This window comes from Scyliorhinus canicula, chromosome 2 (genome assembly GCF_902713615.1).
Source record: "Scyliorhinus canicula chromosome 2, sScyCan1.1, whole genome shotgun sequence".
Classification (NCBI taxonomy): Eukaryota; Metazoa; Chordata; class Chondrichthyes; order Carcharhiniformes; family Scyliorhinidae; genus Scyliorhinus; species Scyliorhinus canicula.
In genome coordinates, this window is record NC_052147.1 from 9,824,765 (window position 1) to 9,845,476 (window position 20,712).

A 20,712-nucleotide genomic window follows, 5' to 3' on the forward strand; every position below is an offset into this window, starting at 1 on the left:
GTGCTGTATACAGTGTGTATTATGTATTGTGTGCTGTATACAGTGTGTATTATGTATTGTGTGCTGTATACAGTGTGTATTATGTATTGTGTGCTGTATACAGTGAGGATTATGTACACTGACTGTGCTCTGTGTGCAGTTTGGAGCCTGGACGCAGGCGGCGCTGTGACTCTTTTTGCCTAACGGACTGCGTCACGACGCACGCAGCCGCCCAGGGCGCGCGCACGGCTAAAATGGCGCCGGCCGCCGCCTGGCCATTCCCGCCAGCCTGCCGCCCTCCCGCCGGGCACAGCCGTCCGGAGGCCGCTCGGCGGGGCAGGGAGGGGTGCCCGGGCAGGCGGGGCAGTGGCGCCTTCACCCCCGGAGGAGGGGGGACAGCCCCACCACACCCACCTCAGCCGGCGTGCCAGGCCTTCCGGCGGCTGCTGCCGGGCGCCGGGCTGCGGCGGCGGGAGGTGAGCGGCGGCCGGATTGTCTCCTTGGCGACGGCTGGGGCGATCGTGGCGTTACTGAGCCGTCCCTCCCCCTCCCTCCTCACTTTTAATATCAACACTTTTTAATTTAGGGGGTAGGGGGGGGGGGGGATCCCTGGAGTGCCGGGAAAACAGGACCCTGTGAGTGAATGTTCGTCAACAACCATCTCCCCATGACATGAAGTGTAAGTAGACAAATAACAGCCGGCTGTGTGTTTAGATTTGACATTGCTGCACTGCAAAACATTGTTTCCTATCACTTAGAGTGTATTTACCTTCCCGGCCTAACTCCCTGAAGTTACAAACCCCGGGAGGAGCATTTGAATAGTTTGTCTTGTTTAATTTGTCTTCTTTACTGTGTTTTTTAAAGTCCCCCCCCCCCCCCCCCCCCCCAATCATGTCCTTGGGACACTTCACTTTCTCTCTTCCCCTCTTTCATATGTATTGATGTGAAGTCTTGGACATTGGACCTGGACTCTTGACATTGCAGCCCCGAGTTTGGTTTGAATGCACCAAGTACCGCAGGCAGGGAGGGAGTGGGGGGTGTTCCTGAATCTTTCAAAGAGCGTTTGCCAGGAGTTGGGATTATCCCTGCTCGCTGGAAGCGGCTTTGAACACTTGCACAGTTAGGCTAGCACGTCCCATTTGAATGCAGCTCTCTCTCTGTCCCACTCGAGCCTCGCACTCTATTACGACTGTTAAATAAACATTTCTTTCCTGTAAAGAAAAGGAGCGCTGCTTGTCTCTTCTGAGTTGGGTGTTTGTTTTTCTAGTTGGTAATTGTCACCACCCCCACTCCCTGCTGCGCGCAGCCATTCTTTCCAAGATTTGTTTTTGTCCTTTTTTCTTTTTGGGACATGATTTTTTTGGGGCCGGTCTTTTTGGAGCATTCCCCCCCCCCCCCCCCCCCGTCATTCTGGTATAATGTAATTGCAACCTTCTATTCTAGTGTTTTGCTGAATACAGTACGGGTGGGTAGCCTACACCGCAGTGTCCTCCACCTCTTGTCCTTTCTGGTACGATGACGGTCTCTTTCTCCCCCCCCCCCCCCCCCCGGAGATGGCAAATCCCCAATCCATGGATTCTCCTATCAAATGGCATTGTGTATTAATTGTGCAAAACCCCGACCCATGTGCATCGTGAATCGTTCTGCCTATTTATTTTGTGCGTCTCGGATTTTTTTTGTTTTTGCCCTGTTTGACCAAGGACAAAAGCAACTTGTAGAAAGGGGGGGGTAACTGCTTCGTGTTTTTTTTTATATTTCGCACGGAGATGTGCGAATGTCACGGCCTCACTCCCCACGGAAGCCTGTTTTGTTTTGGTCAAGCCGGGGTTATTTCCCTGCCTAAAACCCTGGCTTCAGCAGACACTACTTAATCCAAGGTGACAAGGCAACTGTTTCCAAGTGGAGACAACTCCAGCGAATGCCAAAGGCATGGATCTGCCACTTGACCTTTTGACACTTAGGTGGTCGAATGAAAAGATGTACCAGCAATTAACCCAGATTATAAAGTTCACAAACAGCTCCCATGATTTACACAATCCGTTTGAGCCAGTGTTTGGCGGCGCCTTTCAGTCTCGCAGCGCGCTGCAGATGTTGTTTGTGTGTACAAGACTGCAAAACTGGATGAACAACGATGCGTTTACAGTCGTCCGTTGAAAATATCGCTTATGCTATCTAAAGACTACCGATGCTTTAACAGTTTCGCACTCTTCCAAAAATAGAAGGCAAGGGATTGTGGGCAGGAGTCCTGTGATTTCTTGCAGTATAATGTAAACCAGATGCTGTGTGTCGAGGAATTGCCACGCAGCCCAAACCGTGTACAATGAAATCACTTACGCCCACTTCGTAGACACGGAATCCGATTACTGACTGTCGACCTTAAATTGGATGCTTGTTTTGCAACGAGCCTGGAACAAAATTTGATGGCAGTGTTTACGAACGTTAATTCGGACGGAGCAAAAAAGACATCCAGCGTTTTTGTCGCGTCATGCTAAATACATTTGCAAAGCGGGTATATTTGGAAACTAATCAATCGGGTGTGTGCATGTGCTGTGAATTTTAAGGCATGTACCTGCAAGTAACTGGACAATAAGCCAAGTGTGTTTTTGTTGTACTGTTTAATGTATACAAAAGTCCATTCCAGAAGTCTCAAACCTTCCCAGAGCAGCCATATCTATTGTTTACAAATGACAGTCATATATGCCTAGGGTCAATTGCATACAAGGTATTCAAAATCAGCCCACTCTTTATGTACCGGGACTGCAGTTGGATGCATTCAGCGACTGGGTCGCTGTAATATTTGACAATAAAATGTATCTTCTTGAAATGCCCACTACACAACTTTTTACAATGTTTTTCCTTTTATATTTTGACATTTTATATAACGTAATAAGAAAATGGTTTTGAATTACACTTGATTGTTTTCCAATAAAACATTTTGACTGAAAAAAATCATTAGAATTAAAATGTGTGGGTTTCGTATGATAAATTATTACATATATTGTATAATTTGGATTTCATTAATAATGTTGCAGAGTAGGGTGATGAGAAAATTCTTTTTACAAGTTTTTCAGCAAAGTGGCATGAATTCTGATTATATTGAAGATAATTCGCTCCTTAAATCTAAGCATTAAAATAATGACATTTTACTTTCTAAGTGTTTTAAATTGATCTAATAAAAGTGCACTAAGTACTATTAAGCTCCAAAGGACTGAATGACTACTTCACATGGAGGGATTAGTTATTTCCACCTACTTATCCTTAATGTAACTTGCTCCGTGTGACATAATCCGACCTCTTGAATTTCAAACTGTTTGCATACAAATTGTAATGAAAAGAAAACTAAAAGAGCAGTGATCTCTGTATTAGTTACATGAAGTGATACAGTAATTGGACAATAATGGGTAGGGAGGTGTACATTCAATCAGGAGTGGTAGCACTCTGTTTTGACAAAAGGAAATTAATCACTGTAGATTTTTTTTAAAAAATCCTTTTGGGTAGCTACATATTGGTGCTTTGAGAAGTTTCCATACACATGAGTATTAAATGTGAGTACAATAAAATAATTCCAGCCCAAATAAATCACCTGACTAACAGAATCGATTCTTTCTGATCAGTCCAAAAATGTCAAATGTCATCAAGTTAATATTTCTCTAGTGAAGTGCGCTCCTTCCATTTCCTGACCCTATGGCTAAGAGTCCAAACACTGAGGCAGCAAGGTGGTACAGTGCTTAGTGCTGCTGCCTCACGGCGCCGAGTTCCCAGGTTCGATCCTGGCTCTGGGTCACTGTCCGTGTGGAGTTTGCACATCCCCCCCCCCCCCCCGTGGGTCTCGCCCCCACAACCCAAAGATGTGCAGGGTAGGTGGATTGGCCATGCTAAATTGCCCCATAATTGGAAAATAGTGAATTGTATACTCTAAATTTTAAGACAGAAGAGACCAAACACTGGGCTTCGTTCTGGTCACCCCCCCCCCCCCCCCCCCCTCTCCCCTCCCCCTCCTCGAGCTTTCTCTGTTAAGGGGCCAATATTGGACGCTGTACGTATTGAATTCTCTGAGCTGTACGCTCAATACTTTCTTGCTACCTGTGTTTGCAACGCTGCGTTGGGTCCTTTCTCAGTCCATAGCTGTAAGCAGGTATCCTTACACGGTGTATATGTACCATGTAAATTACCTAGATTCAAGAACATCATCTTTCATTTATCCACATTGAAGGGTATTTGCCACACACTGGCCAGTTTCCCAGTATTTCAACATCAGCTTGTACCCTATTTGTTGCATTGCTTTTAAGCTTAGACACTCTTGCTATGCACGATATTTTGCTGGTGTGTTCCTTACTGAATTTTTATTTTTATGTATTTTCGTACTTCCAAATCACTGGGTACAGAATAGGAGTGAGAATCTTGTTTGGTTCTTATTTTTCTTTTCCTTTCCAAACTGAGGTTCTTGTGGAGGACCTGGTCACCCAGCTCAGTGTTCAAGTGTGGAATAATCTTACAAATGCAAATACTGAAGATCCTGGAAATCTGAAATAAAAACAAACTGTTAGAAATGCTTAGCTAAGGCTCCCATCTGCAACAACCATAGGTTCACGCCAGCACTGACTGACGCCACCTTCAAAAGGTGGAGGCAGGACGGGGGGACACTGACAGTCAGGGACCTATACACGGACGACAGGATCGCAACACTGGACGAACTGACAGAGAAATTTCGGCTAGCCGGGGGGAACGAGCTACGGTACCTGCAGCTCAAAAACTTCCTACGAAAGGAGACAAGGACGTACCCACAACTGCCACGACAGACACTACTAGAAGACCTACTGGACGCAAGTATCCTAGATAAAGGGAACTGTAGCGACATGTATGACCGACTGGTAGAAAGGGACGACACCGCACTGGACGCTACAAGAATGAAATGGGAGGACGACCTGGGGATTGAGATAGGGTGGGGACTCTGGAGCGAAGCACTGCATAGGGTCAACTCCACCTCCACGTGCGCAAGGCTCAGCCTGACGCAACTGAAAGTGGTACATAGAGCCCACTTAACAAGAAACCGTATGAATAGGTTCTTCCCGGAGGTGGAGGACAGATGTGAACGGTGCAAAAGAGGCCCGGCCAACCACGCCCACATGTTATGGTCTTGCCCCAGACTTGTGGAGTATTGGACAGCCTTCTTCGAGGCTATGTCCAAAGTGGTGGGGGTGAGGGTGGAGCCATGCCCGATAGTGGCGGTCTTCGGGATTTCAGACCAGCCAGACCTATTCCTGGGGAGGAGGGTGGACGCCCTTGCCTTTGCCTCCCTGATCGCCCGCCGTAGAATCCTGTTTGGCTGGCGGTCAGCAGTAGCGCCCAGAGCTGCAGACTGGCTGTCCGACCTCTCGGAATCTCTCCAAATGGAGAAAATCAAATTTGCCATCCGAGGGTCAGACGACAGCTTCCACAGAACATGGGAGCCATTCATGCAATTGTTCCGGGACCTGTTTGTGGCCAACGAACAAGAGGAAGAATAGTCGGGTAGCCAAGAATCAGGGGAAAATGGACGGGAATTGGGGGAAGGTAGCCCGGCGGGGGGGGGGGGGGGGAGAGAGAGGCTACGGGTTCGTTATGGGGGTTTGATGGCTAGCTAAGGCCCAAAACCAAACTGTAAATAATTGCCTATAAACATGTGCCTCGGCCATATTGGGGAATGTAAAATATGTATGCCGGCTAAAGGGGGCGGCCACAGTTGTTATTATGAAGATGCTTACCTGTAAATATACATGTTAATTTTTGCGTGTTTTTTTTTCTTTTTCTCTAATAATTTGTAATTTGTTGGATATAAAATATGAAAACTCAATAAAAAACATTAAAAAAAAAAGAAATGCTTAGCTGGTCTAACAGCATCTGTGGACTAATCTTAGTCTGTATTGCTAAGCGTTCCAAACAACAGTGGACTGGATTCTCCCCCTGACCTGCCACATTTCTGCCCTGACCCGCCGGCGGGATTCTCCGTTACACCGGCCGGTCAATGGGGTTTCCCATTGTGGGGCAGCCCCATGCCGTTGGGAAAATGGAGAATCCCGCCCAGTGTATTTATTCACTGCCATTTGTCGAAGCTGGAGTTGTTCTCTAGAAGAGAAGGTTGAGAGGAGATTTGATAGAAATGCTCAACATCATGAGGGGCTCTGGACGGAGTAGATGGGGGAACATGTTCCCATTGGAGGAAGGTTCTTTAAATGTAATCTTGCATAAAATCATAGAATGTTAGCATACAAGGCCACTCAGCCCATCGGGTCTGTGCCAGTTGTCTGCAAGAACAACTATTGCCACAGCCCTGCAAATCATTCCTGCTAATTATCGAATTTTGAAAATAACAATTGAATCTACCTCCACCACGCTGTCAGGCAGTGCGTTCCAGAACTTTTAAGCACTTCCTCTGCAAAAAGATCTCTTCCTCATGTCCCATCTGGTTCTTTTTGCCAGTCACATTTTAAATACTGTCTTCTGGTTCTTCAACTTTCCTGTTGACACAATGATGGGTAGGACAGTAAGTTGTGAAGAGCATATAGGGAGCTTCCAAAGGGACATAGATAAAGTGAAGGGTTAGCACTGCTCCCTCACGGCGCCAAGGTCCCAGGTTCGATCCTGGCTCTGGGTTACGTCCGTGTGGAGTTTGCATATTCTCCCCGTGTTTGCGAGGGTTTCGCCTCCACAACCCAAAGATGTGCAGAGTAGGTGGATTGGCCATGCCAAATTGTCCCTTTTAATTGGAAAAAAAATAATTGGGTACTCTAAATTTTAAAAGTGAGGGGGCACACATTTGGCTGAAGGAGTATAATGTGGGAAAATGTGAACTTGTCCACTCTGAAAGGAAGAATAAAAAATAAGCATATTAGTTAAATTGAGAGATCACAGAACTATGTGGTACAGAGGGACCTGGGTGTCCTGGTACATTAATTGGAAAATGGTAGCATGTCGCTTCAGCCAGTGATTGGGAAGACAAATGGAATGTTGTTATTTATTGCAAGAGGAATGGAATGAAAGGGGAAAGGGCAGCATGGTAGCACAGCGGTTAGTACAGCTGCTTTACAGTTCCAGGGTCCCAGGTTCGATTCCTGGCTTGGATCACTGTCTGTGCAGAGTCTGCACGCTCTCCCCTTGTCTGCATGGTTTCCTCCAGGTGCTCTGGTTTCCTCCCACAGTCTAAAGATGTGCGGGTTAGGTGGATTGGCCATGTTAAATTGTTGTTAGTGTCCAAGAAGGTTGGGTGGGGTTACTGGTTAAAGGGTTAGAGTGTGGGCTTGGGTAGAGTGCTCTTTCCAAGGGCTGGTGCAGACTCGATGGGCCAAATGGCCTGCTTCTGCACTGTAAATTCTATGATTCTATGAATGTAAAACATTCACTCCAGAAGCTCAACAGGATAAAGCAGCTCGCTTGATTGCTCTCCCTTCCACAAATAAGCAAACCCTCCACCACCGATAAACAGTGGCAGCCATGTGTACCATCAACAAGATGCACTGCAGGAACTTACCAAAGTTCCTTAGACAGCACGTACCAAACCCATGACCAACCACCCTGACTTGGAAACATATCTCCATTCCTTCACTGTCGTGAGGGCAATATCCTGGAACTCACTCCCTAACAGCACAGTGGGTGTACCTACACTGCAGCGGTTCAAGAAGACAACTCACTACCCTTTTCTGAAGGGCAACTAGGGATGGGGAATAAATGCTGGCCTAACCAGCAACTCGAACATCCTGTAAAGAGTTTTAAAAAAGAGGTGGACTTTTGAAGATTGAAAGGTGATCTTATTGAAACGTACAGGATCCTGAGCGGACTTGACAGGGTGGACACTGAAAGGATGTTTTGTCTTGTGGGAGAGACCAGAACAAGGGCACACGGTTCAAAAATAAGAGGTCTTCCATTTAATACTGATATGAGAAGATTTTTTTCTCTCGGGTCATGAAGTTTTGGAGTTCTCCACAGAGAGTGGTGGAGGCAGGGTCAATCAATATTTTTTTTAAGATAGGGATAGATAGATTATGGAAGTCAAAGATTATTAGGGTTAGCGGAATGTGGAGTGAGGCCACAATCAGATCAACCATAATGAAAAGCAGAGCAGGCTTGAGGCGCCAAATGGCCTCCCCTCTCCTAATGTGTATGTCCGTTTGTGTACAAGTGCCCCAGGTCCTTTGTTCGTGCACCCCCTATAGAATCCCAGAATCCCTACGGTGTAGAAGGAAGCCATTTGGTTCATCGAGTCTGTGCCAACCCTCTGAAAGAGCACTCTATCTCGGCCCACTCTCCCATCTTATCTCCGTAACCCCACTGAATCTGCACATTTTTGGACTGTGGGAGGAAACTGGGGCACCCGGAGGAAACCCACACACACACAGGGAGAACGTACAAATTCCGTACTGTCACCCAAGGCCGGAATTGAATGCGGGTTTCTGATGCTGTTGGTTAACAATCACATTTCCAGGGTGGCATGTGGCGCAGTGGTTAGCACTGGGACTGCGGCGCTGAGGACCCGGGTTCGAATCCCGGCCCTGGGTCACTGTCCTTGTGGAGTTTGCACGTTCTCCCCGTGTCTGCGTGGGTTTCACTCCCAGAACCCAAAGATGTGCAGGTTAGGTGGATTGGCCATGCTAAATTGCCCCTTAATTGGAAAAAAAAATTGGGTACTCTAAATTTAAAAAAAACAATCACATTTCCAGACAAAGGTAGTATAGTCCTAAGTCCTAGCTTTTGGGAGAGACTGAGGCTTCTTAAGTAAAAACTGAACCAAAAGTGCACTAAAAGCAATTTGGATAAATTTCACCAGGTTCTTAGAAATACATATGCCTAGAAATCTATGCACCTACTAAGAGAAACAACACTGGGCAATTTTTAAAAAATTAAGATTCGTGTGAGGAAAGATATCTGGCTTTGCAGTGATGTGACTGGGAGCAGTAACAGAACCTTGTTGATATCAACATTAGAAATTCTGTTAAAGCACCACAGGGTATAGTAGTCTAGACATTTCTACTTTGGAATTTCCATAGTAAATTTTTATGTCACAGTTTTTTTGTAATGTTTCAAAGGATCCTAAATATAAATTAGTGATTGAATATCCTTGTGGTTGTATTATCTTGTACTGGAAACTGAGTTTGGATTCTCACAATCATTGTGCTTAATAATAATAATCTTTATTAGGGCAGCACGGGAGCACAAGTGGCTAGCACTGTGGCTTCACAACGCCAGGGTCCCATGTTCGATTCCCTGCTGGGTCACTGTCTGTGAGGAATCTGCATGTTCTCCCCGTGTCTATCGTTTGGGTTTCCTCCGGGTGCTCTGGTTTCCTTACACAGTTCAAAGACGTGCAGGTGAGGTGGATTGGCCATGATAAATTGCCCTTAGTGACCAAAAAGGTTAGATGGGGTTGTTGGGTTACGGGGATAGGGTGAAAGTGAGGGCTTAAATGGGTTGGTGCAGACTCGATGGGCCGAATGGCCTCCTTCTGCACTGTATGTTCTATTAGTGTTACAAGTAGGCTTAAATTAACACTGCAAATGACGCCACCTTCAAAAGGTGGAGGCAGGACGGAGGGACACTGACAGTCAGGGACCTATACACGGACGGCAGGATCGCTACACTGGACGAACTGACAGAGAAATTTCGGCTAGCCAGGGGGAACGAGCTACGGTATCTGCAGCTCAAAAACTTCTTACGAAAGGAGACAAGGATGTACCCACAACTGCCACGACAGACACTACTGGAAGACCTACTGGACGCGAGTATCCTAGATAAAGGGAACTGTAGCGACATGTATGACCGACTGGTAGAAAGGGCCGACACCGTACTGGACGCAACAAGAAAGAAATGGGAGGAGGACCTGGGGATTGAGATAGGGTGGGGACTCTGGAGCAAGGCACTGCATAGGGTCAACTCCACCGCCACGTGTGCAAGGCTCAGCCTGACGTAACTAAAAGTGGTACATAGAGCCCACTTAACAAGAACCCTTATGAGTAGGTTCTTCCCGGAGGTGGAGGACAGATGTGAACAGTGCCAAAGAGGCCCGGCCAACCACGCCCACATGTTCTAGTCTTGCCCCAGACTTGTGGAGTACTGGACAGCCTTCTTCGAGGCTATGTCCAAAGTGGTGGGGGTGAGGGTGGAGCCATGCCCGATAGTGACGGTCTTCGGGGTTTCAGACCAGCCAGATCTAATCCTGGGGAGGAGGGCGGACGCCCTTGCCTTTGCCTCCCTGATCGCCCGCCGTAGAATCCTGTTTGGCTGGCGGTCAGCAGCACCACCCAGAGCTGCAGACTGGCTGTCCGACCTCTCGGAATCTCTCCAAATGGAGAAAATCAAATTTGCCATCCGAGGGTCAGACAACGGCTTCCACAGAACGTGGGAGCCATTCATGCAATTGTTCCGGGACCTGTTTGTGGCCAACGTACAAGAGGAAGAATAGTCGGGTGGCCAAGAATCAGGGGAAAATGGTCGGGAGTCGGGGGAAGGTAGCCGGGTCATGGAGGGGAGAGATGGACTGGGAGGGGGGGGGGAGGGGGTGGGTGGGAATGGCTAAACCTGAGGAGGGAGGGGGGAAGACAGCTAAACCTGGGGAGAAGGAGGCGAACCATGGAGGGGGGGACAGGAGAGGAGGGCCGGCAGGGAAGCGGGAGCCGGAGGGAGGACACGGGATGCCAAAACTTGCATGACATCTCCAGGAGCGGGGAACGAGGAAACTGGAGATGGAGGACGGGAGGAGCGGCAGATGCGGGGGCGAGCGTGGGACGGCAGCGAGACCCGTCGGGGAAGGGCGGGCGCCAGCAACACACAGCACAGCCAAATATCGCACACTGATTTTCTCCCCCGCACCCAAAGGTGTGCTTGCCCCCCCAGTCCTCGCCCCCCCCCCCCCCCCCCCCGCAGGCAGTCACCTATTTATGTGGTGTGGGTAATTTTGCCAGATGTACAGAGATGCCGCTGTCGAGCTGGTGCACAATACCCCACCAGTTATTCCATTTCATATATTATTGTATTTTTTTTAATGTTGGGGTGTGCCCTTCTCTAAATGTGTGTATATATATATATGTGTTTCTTATTCTGTGTACATAACGGTAATTATACCTTGTTCAAAAAAAACCCAATAAAAACATTTATTTAAAAAAAATTAACACTGCAGTGAAGTTACTGTGAAAATCCCCTGGTCACCACACTACGCGCCTGTTCGGGTACACAGGGAGAATTCAGAATGTCCAATTTACTTAACAAGCACGTCGTTCGGAATTTGTGGGAGGAAACCAGAGCACCCGGAGGAAACCCACACAGACACCACCGGGAGAACGTGCAGACTCCTCACTGACAGCGACCCAAGCGGGAATCGAACCCGAGACCCTGGCACTGTGAAGCAGCAGTGCTAACCACTGTGCTACCATCTCCCTAACTTGTTACAGATGTACAATATGGGTTTTATTATATTGTAGTATCCTTGATTCATATAAACTGCACTATGAAAAATTACTCATGACTAGTAGAACTGAATGATAAGGCAGTTGAGAAATTGGGATTTGAGCAATTAATGTGTACTTTAAAGAAGCTGTTAACTTTAATAATTCAGACTTGAATATTTGACTCATGAACTGATGCAAAAATAAGCTGATGACTTTGAAAGATTGTGTGAATGCCTGATTAAAATGTCCAACATGTTGAGTGCTTTGTATGTAGGGAAATGTCGAATTGCATAATATGCTGTAAATAATTCCGCATGATTAGTCCATGGAGTATTGAACAGATAATTCAAATAAATGAGCGACGAGTATCACCCAAGATTAGTTTGTGTCATTTTCCAGAATTGAATAACACCAGTGGGAGGACCTGCTAACATTCGCATGAACATTTGGATAAATTCAGATTATTTGGAAAGCAACACTGATTAGCTGTGAAAGGTGCAGTGAATGTTCAACTTTTTAAATCGGGAAACCTTGGGGGGAAAAGACAAAATTCATGTTGCAGAACAGCACATCGTTGAAAGTAGGAGAAAAGATGAAGTAGTATTTAAAATTGAAGTAAGTGTCAATTCCATCAAACGTCTAGTTGACAGTGGATGGTTGTGGTTAACTCTGTGATAGTCTGTTCGTTCATCACATGAGAGAAATTAATCAACACTAAAGAATCTGGGGCTGCATCTTGGTCACGAAAAGCCATTGTCAGTAGAAGTCTGGTGTTTTGCCATAACACCTGAAATAAACGTGGCACCCAAAGTTTCATGTACCAGGCTTCAAGTCCTGCAGTTGGCAAACATAATCCTTGTGAGGTGATGCATCCTTTTAACTGCAGCATAAATTATTTTCACAGTAACTTCATTGCATTGTTAATATTTGCCTACTTGATACTGATAAAGATTATCATTATTACATAAAGAAACTAAGTGTGAAATTTTCACAATCCTTTTGGATTGAATAACTGGATACAGTTTTTGAGTGTAAATCATTCCTCCTCACCCAACTAAATTTTTACAGTCTACCTGGCCTCCTCCTATTGCTGTTTAAGTGGAGGGTGAATTGCTCCTTGACCTTTTGTTTATGCTCTTTGGCTGATTATTAGGATGCAAGGCAATCGTACTCCACCCATGCCTGAAGGAAACTCAATAATGAAATGATGCAAAATGTCACCTTTTTCAGTGCCAGTCATCAGGAATAGGGACCAAATCTGTATTTGCTATCTCCATACTTTGCAATGAAGTCCAAAAATGTGCAGGTTAGGTGGATTGGCTATGATTAATGCGCAGGGTTGCGGAGACAGGGCGGGGTGGGGGATAGTGGGTCTTGGGTAGAGTGCTCTTTCAGAAGGTTGATGCAGACTTGATGGACCGAATGGCCTTGTTATGCGCTGTAGGGATTCTGTGAAGGATAAATTTGCTTTTTATTCCATCATGCATATATTTTAAACAGGACGTCAAGTCTGCTTGTAGGTTGCTTCTTTGGATTTTATTTAGCGAGAATACATCTCCCTGATTCAAATGTTTCCTTTCATTTTATCACTTGAATGGAAATAGTTACAATATTCGGTTTTAAAGTTACGATTTTCTTGAAGCCCTCCAGTTCTCTGGCTATGGGTTTGAAATCTCACTGTCACTTGATGTTCCCATTTCACTGCTGAGTATGGAATTCCCAGCCTTCATCTCTCTCTCTCTCTCTCTCTCTCTCCCCCCCCCCCCCCCCCCCCCAAAGGCATGCGAGCAATTGCAAGCCCGGGAAAAAAAACTTTATCTGCCCTAAGGCCATGTAGAAATGTTTGTCATCTGGAATGTCTCATCCTGGTGTCTACACTCTGATTCTGATTGTTAGTGCTGCGCTGTAGTGCTGCGCTGTGTGGGGCATTCTGGACCTACGAGTGTACTTAGTTATGTGGTGTTCAATTAATTCAAAAGATTGAGACATAGGCTGGCTGCATTTTTCAATAGAAAATATAGACTTGCCTTTTCAGGGGGGTGATGTTGAGTGCCTGATGCCAAAACTAGATGACCACGTGTAGGTACACTTGGGTTAGACACCGAGTCAACAACGTTTACCCCCACAGCGCAACTTAATTTAAGGAAAATGCCCATTTAACTGTTAATGGTGGGGCAAAGAGTGTCACACAGCAAGTCAACTTCTGGTTACCCTGAGTGAACTTAAATTCTAGCCAGTGTTTTCATGGAGGGAATGGTGTGGAGCCATGTACTTAATGTTCTTTGTGGGCTGGCTGCTTTATATCCAACAGATTTCTTCTCACTCTGTCCATATGATCACTGGTATTTTCTGGCCACTTTCTTTGGCCCTTTACTCTTTGACTAATGCTTTCATTTGGTGATATAATCCAGAGCCACGAGGTTCCATATGTGTGCTGATGATACCCCCAGTGTTACGTTTCTGCTTCTCCTCCTGATTCCGGTTTTGCCGCTCAAAACTTGGACTTCATGCCTTCCACTGTCTTTGAAGTATGAAATTTACCACCAAGACTGAATGCAGAACCTTAGTGTTGGTTGACCCCAAGCTGTTTCCTTGATTAGTTTAATCACCAAGGCAGTCTCCTTACCATCCTCCTCAGCCTCTCCTCGCTCTACTTAATGTACCCCATTCCTATGTTCTTCCTTGTAGCTTTTTGCTTTTCTGATACTGGCCTAATACTTGCTTCCTGCTCATTCTGCTCCCCTGCCCTCTGGACCCCTCACAAAATCCCTCTGTCCTGACTTTTCCCCTTCCTGTTTTCAAAAGACTGAATAACTTCTCTGTTCCCTCCATGCATAACTCAATTCTACTGGTTCTTTCCCTCTTGCTACATGTTCCCATTTATTTTCCTTTTTTGTGAAGTGCTTATAAGATAGTCAACTTGTGATTCTGATTACTCAGTGTGACACCATAAATTGTTTGCATCCTGACATCGGTCTGTGCTAAAATGAGAAAAATCTGATTGGTGTTTGAGAGAAAACAACTATATTTTTGGTCACTTTTGTTCTCTGTGTTTCTTGCTATTAACCCTCCAATCCTCCTGACCTCTGCTTCTTCTATGGTCCAGCTCTATTACTGACCCATTCCTGCAAAGCGCATTATTGTTTACCTACCTGTCCACCTTGAGTAATCTAGCTCCCTTTATGACCAAGGCCTGTCCCAGTAATCTAGTCTCACCCTTTTGTCCTGCTTCTTAGTACTCCAACTGAGGCCTCTGTTCCTAAAGCACTGCCCAGTACTGTGCTGACAGTCTAGAGCCTGAAAGTCTCCACCCCTTCCCCAACCACACCGCCCAGCTTGCTTTTTCCCAATGTTAGTGCTGTGAGAAATGCTGCAGGAAATTCTCTGGCATATTATAATGTGTCATTCTATCTGAAGGATATTCTATGGCAGGTGCTGCAGTATTACCATGTTTTGTTCTGCAGGCCATAGTTTCTGACCAACAAAGTATACGTTTACTGTGCAATAATGCCGCAGTATTTTGAGTCTTTCAAGCTGTGAAATTGGAACCTGGCACCTGTCAGTATTAAATTGTTTCTTTTTCTGTAGTCTGAAGTTCAGATTGGCAGTGCAGTAAAGGCAAATGCATTAGCTTAGTATTGGGTGTATTGAGCCCACTTTGAACAGTACATTTCTCTTATTTTAAAAAAATTCTGAATTCATTTTGGTAGATTAGATTAGAATGCTTCTCTGATGCTACAGGAAGGTTCTTGCTTAACACGCATTTTGTAATCTCAGTTTTGTGTTCACAAATTAACTCTTACCAATTTTTTTTGTATGCAAACACATATCTGGTGACTTAAATCTCTTTCAATCCCATTTTTCTCTGACCGGGAATCGAACCCGATTTCAATCCCATTTTTGTTGCAATCATGGTGTTTAAGAATGTTTTGGCACTTTCTTTAAATTTTGGATAAATGACCACACAATGACCACACTATTCTGAAGTTGGTCTGACAGTAAGTCTGGGTGGTTTGATTGTTAGAAATCAAAGCAAGGGACAGCACAGTGGTGCAGTGGTTAGCGCTGCTGTCTCACGGTGCCGAGGTCCCAGGTTCGATCCCGGCTCTGGGTCACTGTCCGTGTGGAGTTTGCGCGTTCTCTCCGTGTTTGCATGGGTTTCACCCCCACAACCCAAAGAAGTGCAGGTTAGGTGGATTGGCCACGCTAAATTGCCCCTTAATTGGAAAAAATGAATTGGGTACTCTAAATTTTAAAAAAATAAATCAAAGGAAGGCTTATATTGTATTACTGAGAGTGTGCAAGTTGTTTACGCTTTGAGTTTGTAAGAAGTAGACTTTTAATCTCCCAAGATACCAGAAAGATGTTCTAGGTATCAGGTTCTAAACAGTTGTGCTGTGAACTGTCCGTATACTTCTAAGATGAAAGAGAGGGGATCAAGGACAATAATTACCATTTCTACCTGAATGCAACGTTAATGTGTTTTCATGTTGCCATGGGGAAGAGGGCAGAGGAAGCTGTTTTTGATATCAGTTTACAGGTTTCCTATTTGTAGTTACAAATCAATGAATATTGCAGACATGTAGCAGAGGTTGTGTGGTCAGCAGAGAGAAATGACTGCTTGACTTTGCGAGCTACTACAGCCAGATGCAGGAGGGTGACACTCTCTAGTCAAAGAGACGCCCCGTGTAGCCTTCTACGGATTCCAGGAGATTTGTCCTGGCATGAACAGGGGGAAGAAAATAATCAGCGAAGGCCGTACTGCTGGTGGTGGACTTATGGAATTCCCCAAGAACTGAGGAAAGCACCTGGAGATGGTCGCTCAAAGTTACTACTCAGCCAAGCAGGAACATGGGAGTCGACTGGGAGTACTTGAGGACTGTTTTGAGGACAGAATTAGTCTTTACAGCAATTGGTGCTAAATATAAAGGGGACTATTTCTTTTTGTAGTTAAAAGTACAAGTTATCTACAAAAAGAAAATGGTGTTTAGTTTTTTTTTAAATTTAGATTAGCCAATTATTTTTTCCAATTAAGGGGCAATTTAGCGTGGCCAATCCACCTACTCTGCACATTTTTGGGTTGTGGGGGCGAAACCCACGCAGACACGGGGAGAACGTGCAAACTCCACACGGACAGTGACCCAGAGCCGGGATCGAACCTGGGACCTCAGCGCCGTGAGGCGGTTGTGCTAACCACTAGGCCACCGTGCTGCCCAAAATGGTGTTTAGTTAATAGTGCTCTTATCAAAGTGTGGTGATAACCACTGTAGACATGCGTACTTGCAGTAGGGAGATGCATGGCTGTACCTGTAATACAGGTTCCTCCGGTAAGCCCCTGCCGGCTAGCTCCGTCCACAGGGAGCTTGTGTATAAATACGCGTGTGAGTCACTCAGATCCTATTCTACAGTTGCAGCCGGAGGAATAGCATCACACAGCAATAAAGCCTCGATTGTACATGTCTCTCGTCTTTGAGTGCAATTGTTAGCGCCACACAAAGTCACATGGGCATCCTATGTGACTGTAACAAAGGTAAACTTTCCCTCCTCACCCTTCTTGATCTGTCTGCTGTCTTTCACGTAGTAGACCACACAATCATTGTCCAAAGTCACTCCACTATCTAGCTAGGCGTGACTGCTTTCCCCTAATTCCATTCTTAGTTGGTAGCACAGTGGTTAGCATTGTTGCTTCACAACGCCAGGGTCCCAGGTTTAATTCCCGCTTGGGTTACTTTCTTTCCGGAGTCTGCACGTTCTCCCCGTGTCTGCGTGGATTTCCTCCGGGTGCTCCGGCTTCCTCTCACAAGTCCCGAAAGACGTGCTGTCAGGTGAATTGGACATTCTGAATTCTCCCTCAGTGTACCCGAAGAGGCACTGGAATGTGACGACTAGGGGATTTTCACAGTAACTTCATTACAGTGTTAATGTAAGCCTACTTGTAACAATAATAAAGATTATTATTATTTTACCCAGTGTATAATTTGCAATAGTTTCTCCTTCTGCCCCTGCACCATTTTCACACGTATGCTGATGACACACAGCTCTGTCTCATCACCACCTTTCTCGAATCCTCCACGTTCACTAAATTGTCAGACTGCTTATTTGACACCCAGAACTGGATGAGAAAAGATTTCTTGCAATTAAATATTGGCAAGACTGAAGCCATTGTTTTCAGTCCCTAGTCCAAACTCTCTTCCCTAGCTACTAACTCCATTCTTCTTTGGCAACAGTTTGAACCTAAATGGTCTGTTCACAGCCTTGGTGTCTGGTGGCACGGTAGCACAGTGGTTAGCACTGTTGCTTCAGAGTGCCGTGGATCCGGGTTCGATTCCCATCTTCGGTCACTGTCTGTGCAGAATCTACTCGTTCTCCCCGTGTCTGCGTGGGTTTCCTCCGGGCGCTCTGGTTTCCTCCCACAAGTCCTGAAAGACATGCTGGTTAGGTGAATTGGACATTCTGAATTCTCCCTCTGTGTATCCGAACAGGCGCCGGAATGTGGCGACTAGGGGATTTTCACAGTAACTTAATTGCAGTGTTAATGTAAGCCTACTTGTGACAGTAATAATAAAGATTAGATTTGACCCCACGATGAGCTTCTGATCATATATTTGTGCTATCGCTTAGACTGCATATTTCTACCTCTGTAACATTGCCCGACTTTGCCCCTGTCTGGGCTCATCTGCTGCTGGAACCCTCATATGTGCCTTTGTTACCTCTAGACTCGACAGTTCTAATGCACTTCTGGCTGATCTCTCACATTCGACCCTTTGGAAACTTGAAGTAATTCAAAGACTAAAACAATCCTGTGTCTCGACTCTCGGCAAGTGCTGGTTCCCTATTGCCCCAGTGCTCGCTGACCTAGATTGGCTCTCAGTCATGCAACATAGAACAAAGAGTGCCATTCGGCCCATCGTGTCTGCACCGGCTCCCTCACTTCCACCCTATCCCCGTAACCCAATAATCCCTCCTAACCTTTTTGATCACTAAGGGCAATTTATCATGTCCAATCCACCTAACCTGCACGTCTTTGGACTGTGGGAGGAAGCCGGAACACCCAGAGGAAACTCACGCAGACACCGGGAGAACGTGCAGACTCCACACAGACAGTGACCCAGTGGGAAATCGAACCTGGGACCCTGCCGCTGTGAAGCCACAGTGCTATCCACTTGTGCTACCGTGCTGCCCGAACCATCTTGAAGTTTAAAATTCTTATATTTGTTTTCAGATCCCGCCCTATCTCTTCCAGTCCTACAACCCTCACATCGGTGCTTATCTAATAAGACCATAAGACCATAAGACATAGGAGTGGAAGTAAGGCCATTCGGCCCATCGAGTCCACTCCACCATTCAATCATGGTTGATTTCAACTCCATTTACCCGCTCTCTCCCCATAGCCCTTAATTCCTCGAGAAATCAAGAATTTATCAATTTCTGTCTTAAAGACACTCAATGTCCCGGCCTCCACCGCCCTCTGTGGCAATGAATTCCACAGACCTACCACTCTCTGGCTGAAGAAATTTCTCCTCATCTCTGTTCTAAAGTGACTCCCTTTTATTCTAAGGCTGTGCCCCCGCGTCCTAGTCTCCCCTGCTAATGGAAACAACTTCCCTACGTCCATCCTATCCAAGCCATTCATTATCTTGTACGTTTCTATTAGATCTCCCCTCAACCTCCTAAACTCCAATGAATATAATCCCACGATCCTCAGACGTTCATCGTATGTTAGGCCTACCATTCCTGGGATCATCCGTGTGAATCTCCGCTGGACCCGCTCCAGTGCCAGTATGTCCTTCCTGAGGTATGGGGCCCAAAATTGCTCACAGTATTCTAAATGGGGCCTAACTAGTGCTTTATAAAGCCTCAGAAGCACATCCCTGCTTTTATATTCCAAGCCTCTTGAGATAAATGACAACATTACATTTGCTTTCTTAATTACGGACTCAACCTGCAAGTTTACCTTTAGAGAATCCTGGACTAGGACTCCCAATGATGGCCTTTTGACTATTTAGTTGCCTAGGTTTAAGCTGAATTCCCCTCCCTGCACCTCTCTGCCCCCTCTACCCTTCTTTCCTCCTTTCAGGCATTTCATAAAAGCTACTTTTTGGCAAAGTTTTAATGCTAGGCAAATATAAATCATTGTAAAACTATAAATTATTGCCCATCGACAATGAGGCAAACTGTTCAGTCACTCATGTAGCATATAACTCTTTTAATGTTTGCAACGCCTCTGATTATTCCCTCCATTTTAAGATCCTCACTTCAGCCAAACAAAAATCAGAGCCTCTTGTGCACCATACTGGATTATGTGGGATTGATTTCTCCATCTCTTTCATTTCATAATTAACTAATTAGGAGGAGGAACTCTGCCTTGCAATGTTAATTATGGGAAAGCTGGATAGTACCAATCTGAAGTAGTGGTCTTTGTACTGTTGGGAGTGAGGCCGTTAGCCTATCCCCAGCATCGAGACTAGTCAGCTTCATCAATCTACAGGTGGGCTTGAGCTTCCAAATGTCAGAAGTTTTCAATGTTCCCGGTTTAGGCTTGGAGACTCTTGAAGTACATAAGCCAACCCACCCATTCTTCCAAAACAAAAAGAGATCTTGGATTTGGAGTGTTCGTGGGTTAATGCTATGGAATTGAGGAGCAAGCAGATGAGAGTATTAGCATCAGGGAAACTGTAATCCAGTGGCATTATAAAAACAGTTGATTTTAAATTTTCTGGTTCTTAAGGGAGAACATCATTTGGAAGAAAGGCTGAGAGCTCCACAGACCCAGAATGTGCTCTTGAGTGAAAGATTTCCATGTCCATCTTCAAGAGTGGTTTGGTATAGCTAATACAATCTGGCTTGATATATCCATCATCTACAATTTCCACGAAGCCAGCCCGAGTTCTTCTATAAGGCGGAGAGGAGAGCAATACAGCAGTAGTGGCAGGCATATCTAAAAATTAGGTGACTATCTGGTGAAGCGACAACACAGGACTGCTAGACTCAAAACAATGCAATCTCACAACTAAAAGATCAGATCAAAACTCTGCAGTCCTGCCATATCCAGTTGTGAATAGTGGTGGACAATTAAACAACAATAAATAGTGGGAGGTGGCTGCACATATATTTTCATCCTCGATGATTGTAAGTGCAAAAGACGAGCTGAAGTGTTTGTAACCATCTCCAATTCTGCTGTCTCTCTTTCTCTCTTTTCTAGTTTGGTGTCAGACACACATTTGACTATTTGGCATTGAGTTTCTGAGTCTGTAAAATTCTAAACATTAATGGTTCCAACACCTCATCCCGCTTTCCTATCATGCACATGTGGGAAACT

At 45.6% G+C, this 20,712-nt stretch overlaps 1 protein-coding gene across 2 annotated transcripts in view; it reads left to right on the forward strand.

The window, feature by feature from the left end:
• Window positions 1–255: 255 nt before the first annotated feature.
• Window positions 256–20,712, forward strand: part of foxn3 (forkhead box N3) — a 368,703-nt gene continuing 348,246 nt past the window's right edge. The window contains exon 1 of one of the 2 annotated variants that reach the window (XM_038773518.1): window positions 256–658. The gene's annotated coding sequence lies outside the window, so the exon portion shown is untranslated. The remainder of the gene's footprint in view (window positions 659–20,712) is intronic. The other variant, XM_038773559.1, reaches the window with a different exon arrangement.